The sequence below is a fragment of the Chionomys nivalis genome, chromosome 18 (assembly GCF_950005125.1).
Source record: "Chionomys nivalis chromosome 18, mChiNiv1.1, whole genome shotgun sequence".
Classification (NCBI taxonomy): domain Eukaryota; kingdom Metazoa; phylum Chordata; class Mammalia; order Rodentia; family Cricetidae; genus Chionomys; species Chionomys nivalis.
In genome coordinates, this window is record NC_080103.1 from 46,677,123 (window position 1) to 46,692,709 (window position 15,587).

The following is a 15,587-nucleotide window of genomic DNA, read 5'->3' on the forward strand; positions in this document are numbered from 1 at the left end:
TAACTGCTTTGGATATCAGTGTGGCGATTTCTAAGAAAATTAGGAAAATCTTCTTAATTGTCCTGAATCAGCCATATGACTGGGGATGAAATAAATACAGCCCAAGATTGTGTCTACTCGCTGCCTGACACTCTGAAGTGAGATAGAAAAATTTTAAAGGTAGGGCTTTTAAGAAAAGGAAATTTTCTTTCTTCCTTTTTCTTTCTCTCTTGTCTTCCTCCTCCCTTTTTTGTTTTTGTTTGTTTGTGTGGAGAATGTAATTTCGGCCAGAATGGGAGAGTCTTTCTCACTTCTGCCATGACAAACAGGGATTGTTACATGATGGAAAGACAGACAAGACACAGACTAAGAAAGGAAGCCGGTGCCTCTGGAGTTAGGGTTTCTGGGATGGAAACCAGAGACAGAGAAGATCCAAGCAAGAGTCCAACCTGAATTTCTTAGCCTCCCAGGGCTGGGTGCCAGGAAAAAGAAGGACAATGTGGGAAGAAGAAGCTGTTGGGTCCTGTTTGCGTCTCTGCGAAGTGGCTATTTGCCCAAGCTGGAGCAGAGCCAGGGCACAACTTAATTTGGCACCAAGTGTGATGAGTCAGAAATTACCCTGGAATTTTGCTTTTCAGGGTAGTGGCTGTCCCTGCGTGACAAGGAGGGGCACTGAAGTTCCTTCATCTCTGGATTAGGAGACAGAAGCAGGGAGGAGGTGAGGTGTGGTGAAGAGATCAGGCGATTTGCAGTTACAGGTCTGCCCATGGGGCTGGGATGCAGGAGCTGAAACCGGACTCCTAATCTTGGCTCAGAATGGGTTATCAAATGAGGAGGCCTGCACAAAGGTCATGGCATTTGTTTTATTGGCTAAGTTAAGGAAATAACACCAGGGCTTTTGGTAGCCCTGAGTCCACCAGGGAGGGCTCTCGGCAGTAAGAGAAGACAGCACCTTGAACATGGAGACACAGGAGAGGAAAGCAGCTTCGCTTAGATGTGCCCAAGTGTGCCTTTGTCTGATGCCCTGGGAGACATTCAAGGCGACCCCAGGAAACTGAGCACTTCATTTTACCAAAAGATAAAGAGCCCCAAATAAAACGTACAATTGTCATTGAATTACTTGGTTGTGTGTGGCAAGGTCTAACCCACACACTTACTTGCCACCTTCCTGTTCCAGATTCCCTCCTGCTGAGATTACGTGTGCGTGACACTCCAGTCCTAGAATGATCATAGAAATCATTGTAGTGATACACTCCTGAGACCTCATTCAGAAGACACACTGGACTGCACACCTTAGATGCTGTGTACGTATGTACGTACATTTCTAATACAAACACTTACAAAATGGTATATACATGCATAAATGAAGCAAATAACAATGGGAGTGGGGATAACAGGTAAATTACTTGCAACACTATCTCCATGGGAAGTAGGGTTCCTTTGCCAGGGAGGCACTACCAGACCACAGCTTTAGTACTGAGCTCACGCTTCCCTCTGAAAGCACAATCACAGGCAAGACAACTGTTAAGGATACCTTGCTCTCAGGGGAAACTTGATCCTAATCATGTAACTCAGAGTGCATTTATTGGTGCTAAATGCGCTAAATACTGAAAGAGTTAGTACTTTTAAAGCTGTGTCTTTGCTAGCTTTAAAATGTATTGTCACAACCACTATGTCAAAGACCAGAGGAGCTAACTGGGATGGAGGCTGACCTTCAGCCCTCCACTGAGGCAGCAGTTGGGCACTTCTCCTCAGTGCCTTATAGCATGACTAGGGGTGAGCTAAAAGTCCACCTTGAAGGTCCACAGTCATAGAACTCGCAGACCATACCTGCCAAAAAGAAAGTAAGTGGGGCATGGGTCAGAGAGATGGCTCAGAGCTTAAGAGCACTGACTGCTCCTCCAAAGGTCCTGAGTTCAATTCCCAGCAACCGCATGCAACCATCTAGAATGAGATCTGGTGCCCGCTTCTGGCATGCAGACATGTGTGCAGGCAGAACACTGTGTATGTGATAAATAAATAAATCTTTTCTAAAAATAAAAAGTAAGTGGGAAGCGAGGTCTGGAATGGAAGGCAGAGGTGACAGAGCACGGCATAATATTTCAAGGGACTGGGGAAGCATTTAAGAGCCCAACCATGGCCGCAGCTGAAGGTGAAATGAAGGGGCGGTAACTGAGAGCAAGGTCAGACGAGCGCCTCGCTTCAACTTTTGCCAGTTTCCAAATCCTCACCCTTCAAATGCTCACTTCTGTTTGTGATAGCAGAGGTGCTGACTTTTTGTTGATCATGGCAGTCATCTGAGAAATCTGAGACAACATCTATGTGGTGCCAGCTGAGCCCATTGTCACATAAAACCCGTGCTATCACTGTGACAGGGGGTTAGCACGTTTCTCGGTTTGACAGTGACAGTTGTCACGAAGCCATCACTAGTCATCAGCCAGCCACTCTCACCTGTCCTGGTTGAGATGTCTAGCTGCAGGATCACCCTGCTTAGACATCTGTCAGGCATATGGACATCTAAGGCAGAGGAACACGCTCTATAAAAAGCAGAACAAACCAGTTGCTTCGTCTTCCTTGACAGAAAGCTCTGAGCTTACAGAACTGCTTAACTGCCACCAGCTTATGGGTGTGGCCTATTTTACTGCTATCACCTAAAAGCATAGCTCAATAAAATACTTATTACATCCTTGCGACTTTGTGGCTCTATAAGCCCTGGAGTGAGAAGTGCCAAGGTCGGCGACAGGGCCATCCAAAGGATTTGGTAGAACTGGGTGGAAATTACTGCCAGTAGCTTACACAGATGGGATCAAAGCCTATGTTACACAGTGACAGCATACTTAAGTACTTACTGTTGGCAATTCCATTAAGCGCTCGCTGTAAGATTTGAAAGTGGCGATCGCATTGGAGTCCTATTTGTGTAAAGTTGCACTAAGGTGGGAGTTGGTAGCTGCAGAAAAACAGGTGAAATCGTTTGTGTAAACAGCATGAAAAATATAATACTGACTTACAGCTTTCTGTCAAATTGCTAAGTAGGAGTATACATACAAATTTCTTTTATTGTTGTGGCTTGTTGTTTTTAAGTTAGGCACTTACTGGGAAACATCAGACATGAGCAGAACTTGTTTAATACCCTGAATTATGTGCTAAACAGAAATATTAGAATCCCGATCCACAACTGTGTAAGAGTGCGTCCAAGCAAACAGTTCTCAAAGTATTCACTCTGCCAACAAATATTGAGAAATTGCCCTTGCAGTGAAAGCAAAGCAGAAAACGAAGGATCGTGCTTATCTGAGCCTTGGTTCTGATTTACCCCACACCTGAATTGTACAGCCCCACAGCTAGGGATCATAGCTACCCTGGCTGCATCCAGTAGCATTAAAAAAGATCACTACAGTCTTGAGTTACATGTGTTGTCTACTCTTGTGTTAAAAGTAAATATCCTCCCGGGGACACCTTGTCTGGGGTCTGAGCAGAAGGAGAGGAAAGCAGGGAATGAAGAATGAATGAATGATAAATTAATGAACCATCAGCTTCAGGGCTCTGCGTTTCTTTTGCGTAGACTCATGCTTCACCAAAGCCAACACAAATAGAATGGCGGCGAGGTGTTTTGTTGCACATAAAAAGTTCAAGAGTTTTCCCTTAAATAAGTTCAAGTAAGTGTAAATAAGAGAAACCGATGGCACCGTGGCTCTTCATTGGACCATGTCACTCTTTCTCCCATAGCCTGGACATTTCAAGGAATGCAACACTGAATGATGGGTAAATTCCAAGCCTGGAGTCTCTGAGGTTTTGCGTCTCTATGATGACAGATAATGGTAATTTTTAATTTACTTCTCACATCAGCCGTCCACATAAATATACTCATTTCATTCTCATTTTCCTTGTCCAACTCAATGAACCTTGGTCACTATACTATTTGCTGTCCACAAACGAGATACAAGATTCCACCTCTCTCAAAGTTCCCTGGTAGCTCTTTGTGATTAATCGACCTCCATAGGCCTCCCAAGACAATCTAGATCTGCCTTCTCCTCTCAGGTTGCTTTATGTAAACTATAATTTTATTGATTAATTGAACTGTGTGTGTGTGTTTGTATCAGAGAACAACTTGAGGAGGTCTGGCCTCTCCTTTCTCCATGTGGATCTCAGGGACTGAACTCAGGGTGTCAGACTTGGCAGCCAGCTCTTTTATCCACTCATCCAACTTGCCAGCCCTATTCTATAATTTTATATGAAGCCCTTTTATACTAACCCCTGCTGTCCAACCCTGGGTTTTTCCTTCCATAGCTTTAGTTACATAGGATCAATAATATTTTAACAATATTATATGAAAAATTCTAAAAATAATCATAGGCTCTTCATTGTGCATGAATATTTTTGAGACATAAAGTGTTTACTATTTTTTTAGTAGATGGTAGCCCACTGATTTTATTTTAAAAAAATGATGCCATCTATTAGAAAGGCAACTTCATACCCTCAGCACACCACAATGATGTCATCTGTTAGAAAGGCAACTTCATACCCTCAGCAATCGCAATGATGTCATCTGTTAGAAAGGCAACTTCATACCCTCAGCAATCGCAATGATGTCATCTGTTTTGGTTTCATCAGCTCTTCTTGTTCTATTATACTCATTTGAATGCCTTCCCTGAGTAAATGCCAAATTTCTGAGAGTGGAATTACTTGTTTTGGTTCCAAACATAGGCACTGGATCATTTAATATGAAATTTGTTGATACTATTAGGTTTTGATAAGTCTGCATGGAAATTAGATTTTTATCATAAGTCTACTTTCATCTATGAGGATGATAATATGCACCTCTGTTTATCAATGTGTTCATGCATTCTGTGTTGAGCTGCATTAACACTTGAGCACGAAATAAGTTTTGCATTCCCCGTGTGGATTCTACTCAGTCATAAATAAATTATTTTTGTATATTGTTGTTGATACATTGTATGAGTTGTCAGTACATTGTTAAAGATTTTTATTTCCATGTTCCTGAAATCTTAAGTTTTCCTGTGACATGTATGAGTTAGGTTTAGCTACCAACACCAACCTTATCAAATAAATTTGGAAATGTAAATAATCACCCTGTTTTTGATATCGAGAAAATAGGTTTATTTCTTCTTTGAGAGATTTCTAGAATAATGACTCATATTACCCGGGCAAGTAGCTGGCTTTGTGTGGAGTTTTAAAATAAACATCTAATGTTTTAATTAACCACAGGGTTTAACAGATTTTGTTTCGTTTTGTTTCACCATTGACCCTATGACAACTTTCAGCTATCAATGAATTTGTTCACTTCATTTAAATTGGCACGTTCATCAGTTAAAACTGTTTGTAAATGTCACTGATATTTTAGCATCTCTAGTGCATGTTTAGCTCACTTCCTTCTCTTTTGGGACTGAATGTGTTATTTGTGTATGTTAATAAACCAGACTGACTACCAAGAGATCTATTCATTAGAATAATCTTCTACAAGAACTAACTGCCTTTGCTTTTAGTGATTTCTTTATTTTCTGTTTGTTTTTATGAATTTCCATTTTCATTTATGTTAAGTTCTGTTGTGGGATAATTCTTTTTGTACACTGTAAAGATTTGTCCCTCACATACTGGTTTAATAAGACACTGATTGTCCAGTAGTATAGGTGGGGAAACCAGACCAAGAGAACTCTGATAAGAGGAAAGATACAGTTTCCACCCAGACACAGAGGAAGCAAGATGAGAATGCTGTACTGATAAAAGGTACCAAGCATGTGGCTAAACATGGACAAGAATTATGTGTAAATTTAGGTTGTAAGAGCTAGTTAATAATGAACCTGAGCAATAGGCCAAATAGTAATTAATATAAGCCTCTGTGTGTTTCTTTGGGACTGAACAGCTGTGGGACTGGGCAGGGCAGAAACTTCTGTCTTCATATTCTGGGTTCATCTCTATTGGTTTTGTTGTTGTTGTTTATTTACTTATTTTGCTTAACTAGGGAAAAGTTTGTACTGGAACTTTCTTTTCTTCCTTCACCATTTAGTGTTTTTCATACCAGCACTAATTTAGCATCATCAAATATTTGTTTCACAGCCCCTTAAAATGTGTGGGAATACTTCAGGTTTTTGCATTGTATAAAATAATGAGCTTTATTATGACATTTTCACTTTCCTTTGTCTCCTACCCCCATTATCTTCTTTTCCGAAATAATTCCCCTTTCCTTCTACTTTCGTGTCCTTTTCTCAATACAAGACAAAACTTGTGACATTTATCTTTCTTCCTAGGTTTAGCCTTTTCATTTAATATGGTCATCTCTCACTTCTCCTCTTCATTAAGACATAATAATCTCCTTAACTGTTAATAATAGTCACCCACCCTCAGGTGGTACTGTAGCTCTCCATAGACACCATAACTACTGTGCACCGCCTGTTTCCCCCTCCATTCTCAGTGTGACTGTTGCCATCCACTTTACTTCTAATGTCACTGTTATTAGATTCCATGCAGATGACAAGCATTTCAGAGTTTGAAAATAAGCCTGTGTCTTGTACACAGGGCTTCATTTTGGCTTCCTAGGTTCTTCATTTATGTGCATTCAAATTTCCATCTGGCATCATAATCTCAGTGTGACTGAGAGAGAAGGGGGTTCAGAAGGAGTAAGAGGGGACAGAGAAGAATAAGGGGTGGGTGACTGTCATCAAAATACAAATGCACCTGTATGAAAATGGTACAATGAAATTTATTATCAAGAATAATTAATATATGTTGATAAAGAACATCAAAGATAGAAATCCCTATGACATTTTTGTTTCACTATGGCATTATTGACTGGAATAAATTCAGATTTTGTTTCTCTAAAATTATTTTGCTTTCGTTTTTTAAAGGTGTTTTCAACAAGTAAGAAATTATGGGCAGGTTTTCTTTTCAGTATATTTCTTCTGTGACTTGTGTATTTTCTGATAAAACAATACCTTCAGTGTTTTAACTTCATCTTTAATATTCATTGGGCCTAAGTACAATGTTCCTGGAGCATGTACATGCATATGTGTGCATTCAGATCACATGTGCATGGAAAGTTATCAGAATTCTTGTATATTACAACAATTATCCTTCAGGAGCATTGTAAAAATTCTAATTTATTATCTCTTAAATATTTCCTATCCTTTCGAAAATTGCTTTTCTCCTGGAACTCTTTTATACAAAATCTTTTCTTATTTTTGAGATTATAATTACATCATTCTCCCTCTTCCCTTTCCTCTTTCAAAACCCCTCCATATCCCATTGCTCTTTTTCAAATTCATGGCCACTCTTTCATTAATTGTAGCTACATGTAAATATACATGCACATACATAGCTCTATGCACATACACACATGCACACATACACACTCATACACAAACTGTAGTTGGCATTTTCTTTGGGCTACCAACCAGCTCCCAAATAAAGACATGAAGACTCATTATTTATTATGAATGCTCAGCCTTAGCTTAGGATTGTCCCACTAGCTCTTTTAACTTAACTTAACCCGTCTCTATTCACCTACATTTTGCGTCGGGTATTTTTACCTTTTTCTCATTCTGTAAGTCCTACTTTCTTGCTTCCTCCATATCTGACTGGCTGGCCCCTGACATCTCCCTGGCATCTCCTTTTCTTTCTTTCCTGAGCCTAAATTCCTCCTCCTACTTACTTTCCCTGACTGCAAGTTCTACCTATGCCTCCTCCCTTGCTATTGGCCATTCAGCTTTTGATTAGAACAATCAGGAGCCTTAGTCAGGTCAGGAAAAGCAGCAATACATCTTTACATAATGAAGCAAATGCAGCACATCTTTGCATAGTTAAATAAACATTCTGCAGCACACACACAGCTGTTTTCCTAAATATAACTTGCTGGATCCATATAATGCTACTTGTAGGTGTATTTTCAGTACTGACCATTGGGTATTGAATAATCAGTCAGTGTGCTTTTTCTTGGGAAGACTTCTTTTTCCCTCTCTTGGCATTCTTTACTTGCCTGTAGCTCCTTGTGTAGATCTGAGCCTGCGTGGTCTTTGCTCCCACCCCCTTTAGCCTGTCTACTGTTGTCCTTGTTCAGCTCATGTTTAGACAGTCACGTTAGTGATGCTTTATGGACGTGTCTTCTGACATTAGTAGGTGGCACAGCCTCACAGAAAACTCTCTGATCTTCTGGCTCTTACAAGCTTTCTGCCTTCTTTTCCACAATGTTCTCTGAGCTTAAGGTGCAGGAGTTGTATTTTACATGCATCAGTTAGAACTGGGCTCTATAGTTCTGCATTCAGATTGGCTGGGACTCTTCTGGGACTCTTTGTTTCTTAGATATTAGACCATTTGACATCCTTTAACTCATGACACTATGATATTTTCCTATTTATTTTCTTTTGTCATTCATTTTATATAATTTCTATATTTCAATTTCTTTTTTACTTTCTTTTGCTGTGCTCAGTGTTTTCATAGAATCACCAAAGGAATAATTCATCTGCAGTATAGTGAATTAAAATTCTTACTACATTCCCATTTGACTGCTTTATATCTCCGATGTGATAATGAAATCCCCCAACATGGTCCTGTGAGTTATTTGTTTTTCCTACTTTTTAACATAATATTAATGATTATTTTCAAGTGTTTGTCAAATCTTGCAATATATGAATCACATATAGCTATTTGGATTGATTTACCTATTATAAATGATAATATTTTCTTATATTTTTTACTTAATTTTTGTTGGATGCCTGACATCTTGCTCAGGATACCAGAAATTAAGCTATATATTAGTAAGTTAAGAATGGGTGTTGCTTCTTGGAGGATTCAGGAATTTAATCAGTTCTCCAGCTGGATATGGATTTAAATTTTATTGCTATTTTCTTCTGTGTCGGTTGGAGTTCTCTGAGTAAATAGAATAATGTGCTCTGGCTAGCTAGTTTTGGTAAACAGATGGATAGACAGATCATCACTTTACCCATTTAATTACCCAGGCTCAAGCACATCTGCTTCATCATATTTTCATAATTTACTAAGTTCTGCCTTTGGGCCTTTGGGCCTTGTTTCCTTTGTTAATGCCCTAGGGTCACATAAGACTTATGTTAAATGTGATTATCTCCTTTTCCAGTTTTCCTATTTCGTGCCATTATTTTCTCAGATGTCAACCACAGTAAAATTGCTAATATATGTGTGTGTGTGTGTGTCCACCCAAAGCACATTGTTACAGATATAAACAGAACGCTCTAAAAGTTTCTAAGCACAGCTAGGAAAGGAAGAGGAAGAGGAAAGGGGCAAGGGGGGGGGGGCACACTTGGCGTGCCAGAACAGCAACCTAAGTAGTGCAAGCGACCGCAGAACATGGCAAGGGCTCACAAAGCTTCCTTGCTCTCGACTCTGCAGAGAGCGCCACTCAGCCCACTCGCTAACCCAGTGATAGAGAGTTCGGACGTCTGGCTTCCCAAACAGCAAGAAAACAAATGTCTGTAATTTTTACTAAAGTGTTAACACACTTGTGAGACAGCAACACAGCAGGTGTGGCGCAGAAGCAGACACACAGCCTTATTGAGCCAGTTGAGACACCAGCAGGGACTTTTCGGCAGACAAATTGGCAGGCTACTTGACACATCTGTCTGTCCTGAAAGGACACTCAGATGCTGGTGATGTTTTGGGAATTAAGTTGTTCATAGCTATTAAGCAAACCTAAGCTAAAGCTTTAAGTAAACACTTGATTATAGGAAAAGGCATTGTAAACTGCAAGGTTGGTTTGCAACATCATTTTCATGGTTGCAACCACGTGCTCTGTTGCTCAGTTAGGAAATGGAAGGGCTGCAGGGTCTGCCCCTAAAGTCACAAATCCAGCTCCTCCAAGATGACATTACAAATGCCAAAGGGAAATCAGATTTCTGATGGACACACTGTACTTAGAGATGCCAGATAAGCATCAAGATAATGAGATTAAACTCTGACAGCACTGGCTTTGGGGAAAGCCAGGAAGAAGTGGGAGAGCAGATGTCACTGTTCTTCAGTAAGAAGCCACAGAGAACACCATGCATATGTGTGCTTGTATAGTGCCAATGAAGTGAAAGCTGGAAAGGTTGAAAATAGCAGAGATAAAGACAATAAAAGTGCTTGAGGACGGGGGGGTGGGGGGGAGGTGGCGCATGCCTTTAATCCCAGCACTAGGGAGGCAGAGGCAGGGGGATCTCTGTGAGTTCGAGGCCAGCCTGGTCTACAAGAGCTAGTTCCAGGACAGGCTCCACAGTTACACACAAAAACCCTGTCTTGAAAGAAAGAAGGAAGGAAAGAAAGAAAGAAAAAAGGAAGGAAGGAGGAGAGGGAGGGAGGGAGAGAGGGAGGGAGGGAGGGAGGGAGGGAGGGAGGGAGGGAGGGAGGGAGGGAGAAAGGAAGGAAGGAAGGAAGATAGATTTAAAAACAAATTTCATAGCTCTGTGTGTGTGTGTGTGTGTGTGTGTGTGTGATAACATTTTTGGTGACTGTGTAATACACCAGTTCAAAAGAAGCTACTATGTTTTAAATACCACGGAAGTGCTCTAGGAATCTCTACATGAAGGGAAATGGGGAGCAAAACTCTTCAAAGCCAAGCTCTCTCACACCAGTAATGAAGCGGGGAGACAGGGCTCGGCCATTCATCTCTATTGGCTTCTCCTCTGCTGGTCCTTCTAGAGTCTTCCCTGTCTTCTCAAGCCATATAAACAGGCTCATTGCAGTGCTAGTTTGGCAAATAATAACCATTATTAAATCATTATTTCCATCTGTGTAAACACATGTGTTTACTTGAAAGTCTGTTTCTGTGAGGGCTACCAGTGCCAAGAACCATCAATATGTCAATGTTCAATATGAAAACTCTGCAATCAAAATAAAGTAGATTAAATTCAAAATTATGGGTATCGTAGAGGGCCAAAATGCCACATGATGAAGTCATTCAGAACACTGAGAACATTAAGTCCCTTGAAAATTGTGGTGGAGATTTCCAGAGAAAGGCCACAGGGATTTGGGGTGAAGACCTTTGGCAAAATAGGCTAGCCTGTGGTTACTAAGCAAGCAAATTTCCTCATAGCATCCCATGCTGGAACAAACTGGGGCTCCCAACCATTATCCAGCCTCTGTGCCCGTAGGCTGCTGACATTGAAGTGGGACACACAGTGGGAGGGGGCACATCTCATATTTATTCTATCAAGAGAATTGTAATCCAGCCGCCGTGCATCTCTCTGAGGGTAGAAGGCAAGGTTAGCATCTGTGGAGCTCAAAGTAGTTGCCAGATGAAGCTAATGTTATGTCAAGAGAAGATAGCATTGAAAAATGGGAAAGACATTCCCTCCCCTCTCCTGATACCTTCAGATCTCGCTAATGTTGTTTATTGGTAGAACTGTTAGGGAAGCCAGATCTCAACGGCGTTTACCAAGCAGCATAGAGCTCACTCCATGTTTTAAGGTTTCTATTGCTGGGAAGAGACATGATGACCACGAAAACTCTTATAAAGGGGAATATTTAATTGGGGCTGGCTTACAGTTTCAGAAGTTCAGGTGCTGGCGAGATAGTGAGAGCTCTACATCTTGAACAGGAACAGGAAGTGGTCTAAGATACTAGGCAGCATCTTGAGCACATGTGAGACCTCAAAGCCCGCCTCGACAGTGACACATGTCTTCCAAGTGCGATTCTCTTTGGGGTCTACATTCTTTCACGCCACCACACTCCAAAAGGGCATAGTTGGAAAGGTAGCAGGAGAATAGGGCAATCAGCATTTGTATTCATTTGCATTAACTTCAGCCTACGCTCACATCCAATGATCACACATCAGGTCTCTCTAGAAGGCTAAATACCCCTGCCCTCCACTCCTGGGGCCCCATGTCTTCAGGCTGCCCCTTCTCCAGCACCTACTCTCAGTAGGATGTCCTGATGCTCTCACTTTTGCAGGCCATAAAAACCCCAGCTTAGGGTGGCCTGTCTCCCAGTTACTCCCTGCCTCCTTCCCTTCATTCTCCAAAGAGGGATTTCTCCTTTTTCACCCTGTCTGGCCCCCAGCCTTAGCTGCAGGCACATCCTGCTTTCATGGTTAATAATAACCTCCAGTGTGTGCTTCTCGTTAGTTTCTTTACTCTCCAGTTCTCTTGGAGATTCTGTGTTATTTAACCCCTTGGACTTCTCAGGTTCCTCTTCATTTCTCCACTACTAACTGCTGATTTCCCTGAAAGTTGTTCTTCCCTCTAGAACTCTCTCCAGAAATTAACTAAAACTGAGTTCTGTACTAAGACAATGGGTTAGAAGTCTTTTCTGCCAACTGTGAATGAGAACTGTTGGGGGTTAGGAGGTGGGAAAAACAACTATATTCCAAAGAGAAAGAACAGTAGGGACCAGAAAAGAGGAAAGGGGAATGGGGAAGCTAAAAAGCATGGAGAAACACAAAGTAAACTAAGAGAAAATTGGAAATAGTGTTCAGCTGTAGCCTGGCAAGGGGAGCCTATAGAGCTAAGTGTAGGTGGGGCCGGGAGGGGAGAAAGCTTTCTAAAGGAATTTCTCAGTGTGCTGGCTACTTTCATGACAACTTGACACAAGCTAGGGTCATTTGGAAAGAGGGAACCTTTATTGAGAAAATGACCCACTGGATTGGCTTATAAGCAAGTCCAGGAATCATTTTCTTAATTAGTGATTGGTGTGAGAGGGCCCAGCTCACTGTAGGGAGTGCCAATGGTCCTGAATAGTACAAAAAAAAAAAAAAAAAAAAGGATGAGAGAGCTTTGGAGAGCAATCCAGTAAAGCAGCACTCCTCCATGGCTTTTATTACAGCTCCTGTCTTGATACTGCCTTGACTTCCTGGGATGATGGACTACAAACTGTTAGATGAAATAAACCCTTTACTCCCTAAGGTGTTTACGGTCATAGTGTTCAACCACAACAGGCATTCCAGGGAAGACACTCAGCATGAAAGTGGGGCAGGCTTCCGCCCCAAACGATGTGAAAAGCCACAGCGGAATACAGGAAGTTTAAGAAAGGCAACTGACTCCTTGATAAATTATAGCCTTACAGTGGCTGAGTTGAGCGGGAAGTGAACCAGAATGCTAGACAAAACACTCAAAGGGGGACTTCATGCAAGATGGTGGTAGCCACTTGCCCTTGCTGGACCGCCGGACCGTGAAGTCACTCAGACCCACAGGGTCTTTGAGGGGAGACACATCAGCAGTGGATGAACCTGCAAAGTGTGCAGCATCTCCAGAACAATGAAAAGGGGGCAGGTTTCATGGGAAGATGCTTTTAAAAAGTCATCTCATGAAATTGAAGAAAAATATGGCGGAGCAGTGCTGCTTACAGGGAGGAGAGAAGCCAAACTAGATACGCAGTAGCCATGGCAACTTTGGAGGGTGGCGTAGCATGTCGTTGCTGAGTGGGGCTCTGAAGAGCAGGGGCTGCAAACACCTGGTGCCAAGGGAGGTGTGTGGTGGCCAGACGCTTGAGAAGATCCTACCCCTGTATAAGCTGCCCAGCCATAAGGTTACCCTGACTCTGGGCAACAGCAAGATATTTGAGAGGATCTCAGCAATAGTCCTGTACTAAATGGTGCTTCAGAAACCAAAAACCTTGAACCAGATCAATGACTCATTACAATAAGTGTTTTTATGTAAAGCTGTTTGGAGATATATATTGTGTGAAATACCACAGTTTGCAATGTCACTGTGATGGATGAATGTTCAATGCAGAAGTGGGAAAGAGAGCAGATTGAAGTAGTTCACACTGAGAGGAGAGACAGAACTAGAGATCCAGCCATTATGGTAACAGGTGAGGAAGTAGAGGTAACATGTCTGTAAGAAGTAGGACTCGGAGGGTATTGGCAGCATTAATCTAATTAATCTTTATCATTCAGGAGTCAGATATTGGGGTAGGAACCTGAAAATCAGAGAAGCAGGGAACAGCCACCAGTCACCTCCTATCTCTACTGTTCCTCCATTCAAAAGGGCAGAGATACTTTCTCTACCTCCTTACTACTTCCTTTCCCCTCTCTGTCTACACTCTTCCAAACCTCTATGGCTAATTTAGGTCAGCTACTGGCTGACTCTGAGCTCTGATTCCAAGCAAGCTTTATTTGTCAGAACACAATCAAAATATCACAAAACAGTCCCCCCTTTTTGTCTAAATAAAAAGCAAAGGTCTTAACTAACATAGAAAAATTATATACAATAAGAATAATAAATATATACCAAATATATGTAGGCAAGAATTACATTAACAATGTCCAGTCCATTTGTATTTGACAAATTCAGAGAAAATATTCCATTATCTGTCCTTCTTGGTGAGTCCAAAGTTTTGTATCTAATTCACTTTCTATCCTAACTTGCATTACCAATACAAAGCTAACTTTTTATGTTTCTCAACCTTATATACTTTACACCTCTTTTGTGAGTTTCTTTTATGAATTTGGTAGCAAGGAAAACTATAACTATCTAATCTTCAACATCATCAGGGACCTGAGAAGGATATAATATTATCTGAGTAAACAGGAAGTGCAGAATAAACAACTTCCAAAACTAAGAAATGATGGAAATAAGTGACTGCCTGGACAGTCATCCAAAGTTCCTCTGTAAAACTGGGGCATTCATCTTTGGCCTGAAGGCCTAGACTATCTGACAGACTTTTCTGTGAGGCATGATTTTTAAAGAACTACCTCACCTTGTCTTGGCAAAGTTTGGCAGTCATATTCTTTTGTGTCCTGCTTGTCTAATTTGTATAGCACATTGTCAGCAATTGAAGCAAGGGCAGTTTCTTGCCCAGTGGCTTACTTTTGCCACAAAGAAAGTAAACTCCATTTATTCAATACCTATCATCTTGTTTTAAGTAGATTGATGCTGCCAGAAACAGGCATGTCTCATTCTCATAAAAAGCCTTATGTTATTAAAATATATCTTAAATGCCATATTCTGTAGATCTCTGAAGTATTTGAAGGCCACCTGTCTATCTAAACTATATCTCTGTTTGACCTAGAAAGCATACCTAACATGATTACAAGTTTTATTGTAATGGGTGACTAACTACTAATCTGCATTTCTTTATTATTCTAACCAGTTTATAATAATAACTTTCAAGGACTAGAAATTTACATTAGATTGTTAAATGAGCTGTATAGGTATAATACCTTGAACAAGAGTAGAAATGTATGTGCAGTAGGTTCTAACAAATATATCTTAAGCAAGAGTATATATACAATGTAACAAAAATAACCTCAAATTTGTATCAGTATACAAGAATCCATACCAATGTAAAATATTTAAGACTAGTAGGCTTTTGGGGTTAAAAGTAGATTCAATCATCTACCCTTTTGTCCTATCACTTTATATCCTCCTTTTCTTTTCAGAACAAGATCCCTGAATCCACTCTTCTTTGCTCAGATTTTTTCCTGACCATTACCAATAGCAACTTGTAACCAACCTCCCAAAATGATGACAAATATTCATACCACACTGAAAGAAAAAGACTGCCTACCCAACCTCTTGAAAATAATTTTTCCTTTTTCCTTAGTGTTTCATTTATCCAGTGGTCTTCAGATTTCTTGGTTGGGCGCCTTCATTCTCCTGGAAAGACAAAAACAAAAACCTGCCTCAACCCTAACTTTGGGGAGTTTCCCTTTT

General features: G+C 40.9%; 1 long non-coding RNA gene and 1 other non-coding gene across 5 annotated transcripts in view; one reads left to right on the top strand and one right to left on the bottom strand.

The window, feature by feature from the left end:
* LOC130889316 (uncharacterized) overlaps positions 1-15,587 on the bottom strand; it is a 154,701-nt gene that overhangs the window by 20,501 nt on the left and 118,613 nt on the right. For 2 of the 4 annotated variants that reach the window (XR_009058541.1, XR_009058542.1), the window contains exon 3: positions 2,829-2,926. This is a non-coding gene — a long non-coding RNA (uncharacterized LOC130889316). Of the gene's footprint in view, positions 1-2,828; positions 2,927-11,479; positions 11,568-15,392; positions 15,531-15,587 lie in introns of those variants that run through there. The other 2 variants (XR_009058544.1, XR_009058543.1) reach the window with 2 other exon arrangements.
* LOC130890257 (small nucleolar RNA SNORA42/SNORA80 family) lies at positions 10,956-11,117 on the top strand. Its single transcript, XR_009058703.1, has one exon. It is a non-coding gene; the product is annotated as a small nucleolar RNA SNORA42/SNORA80 family (small nucleolar RNA).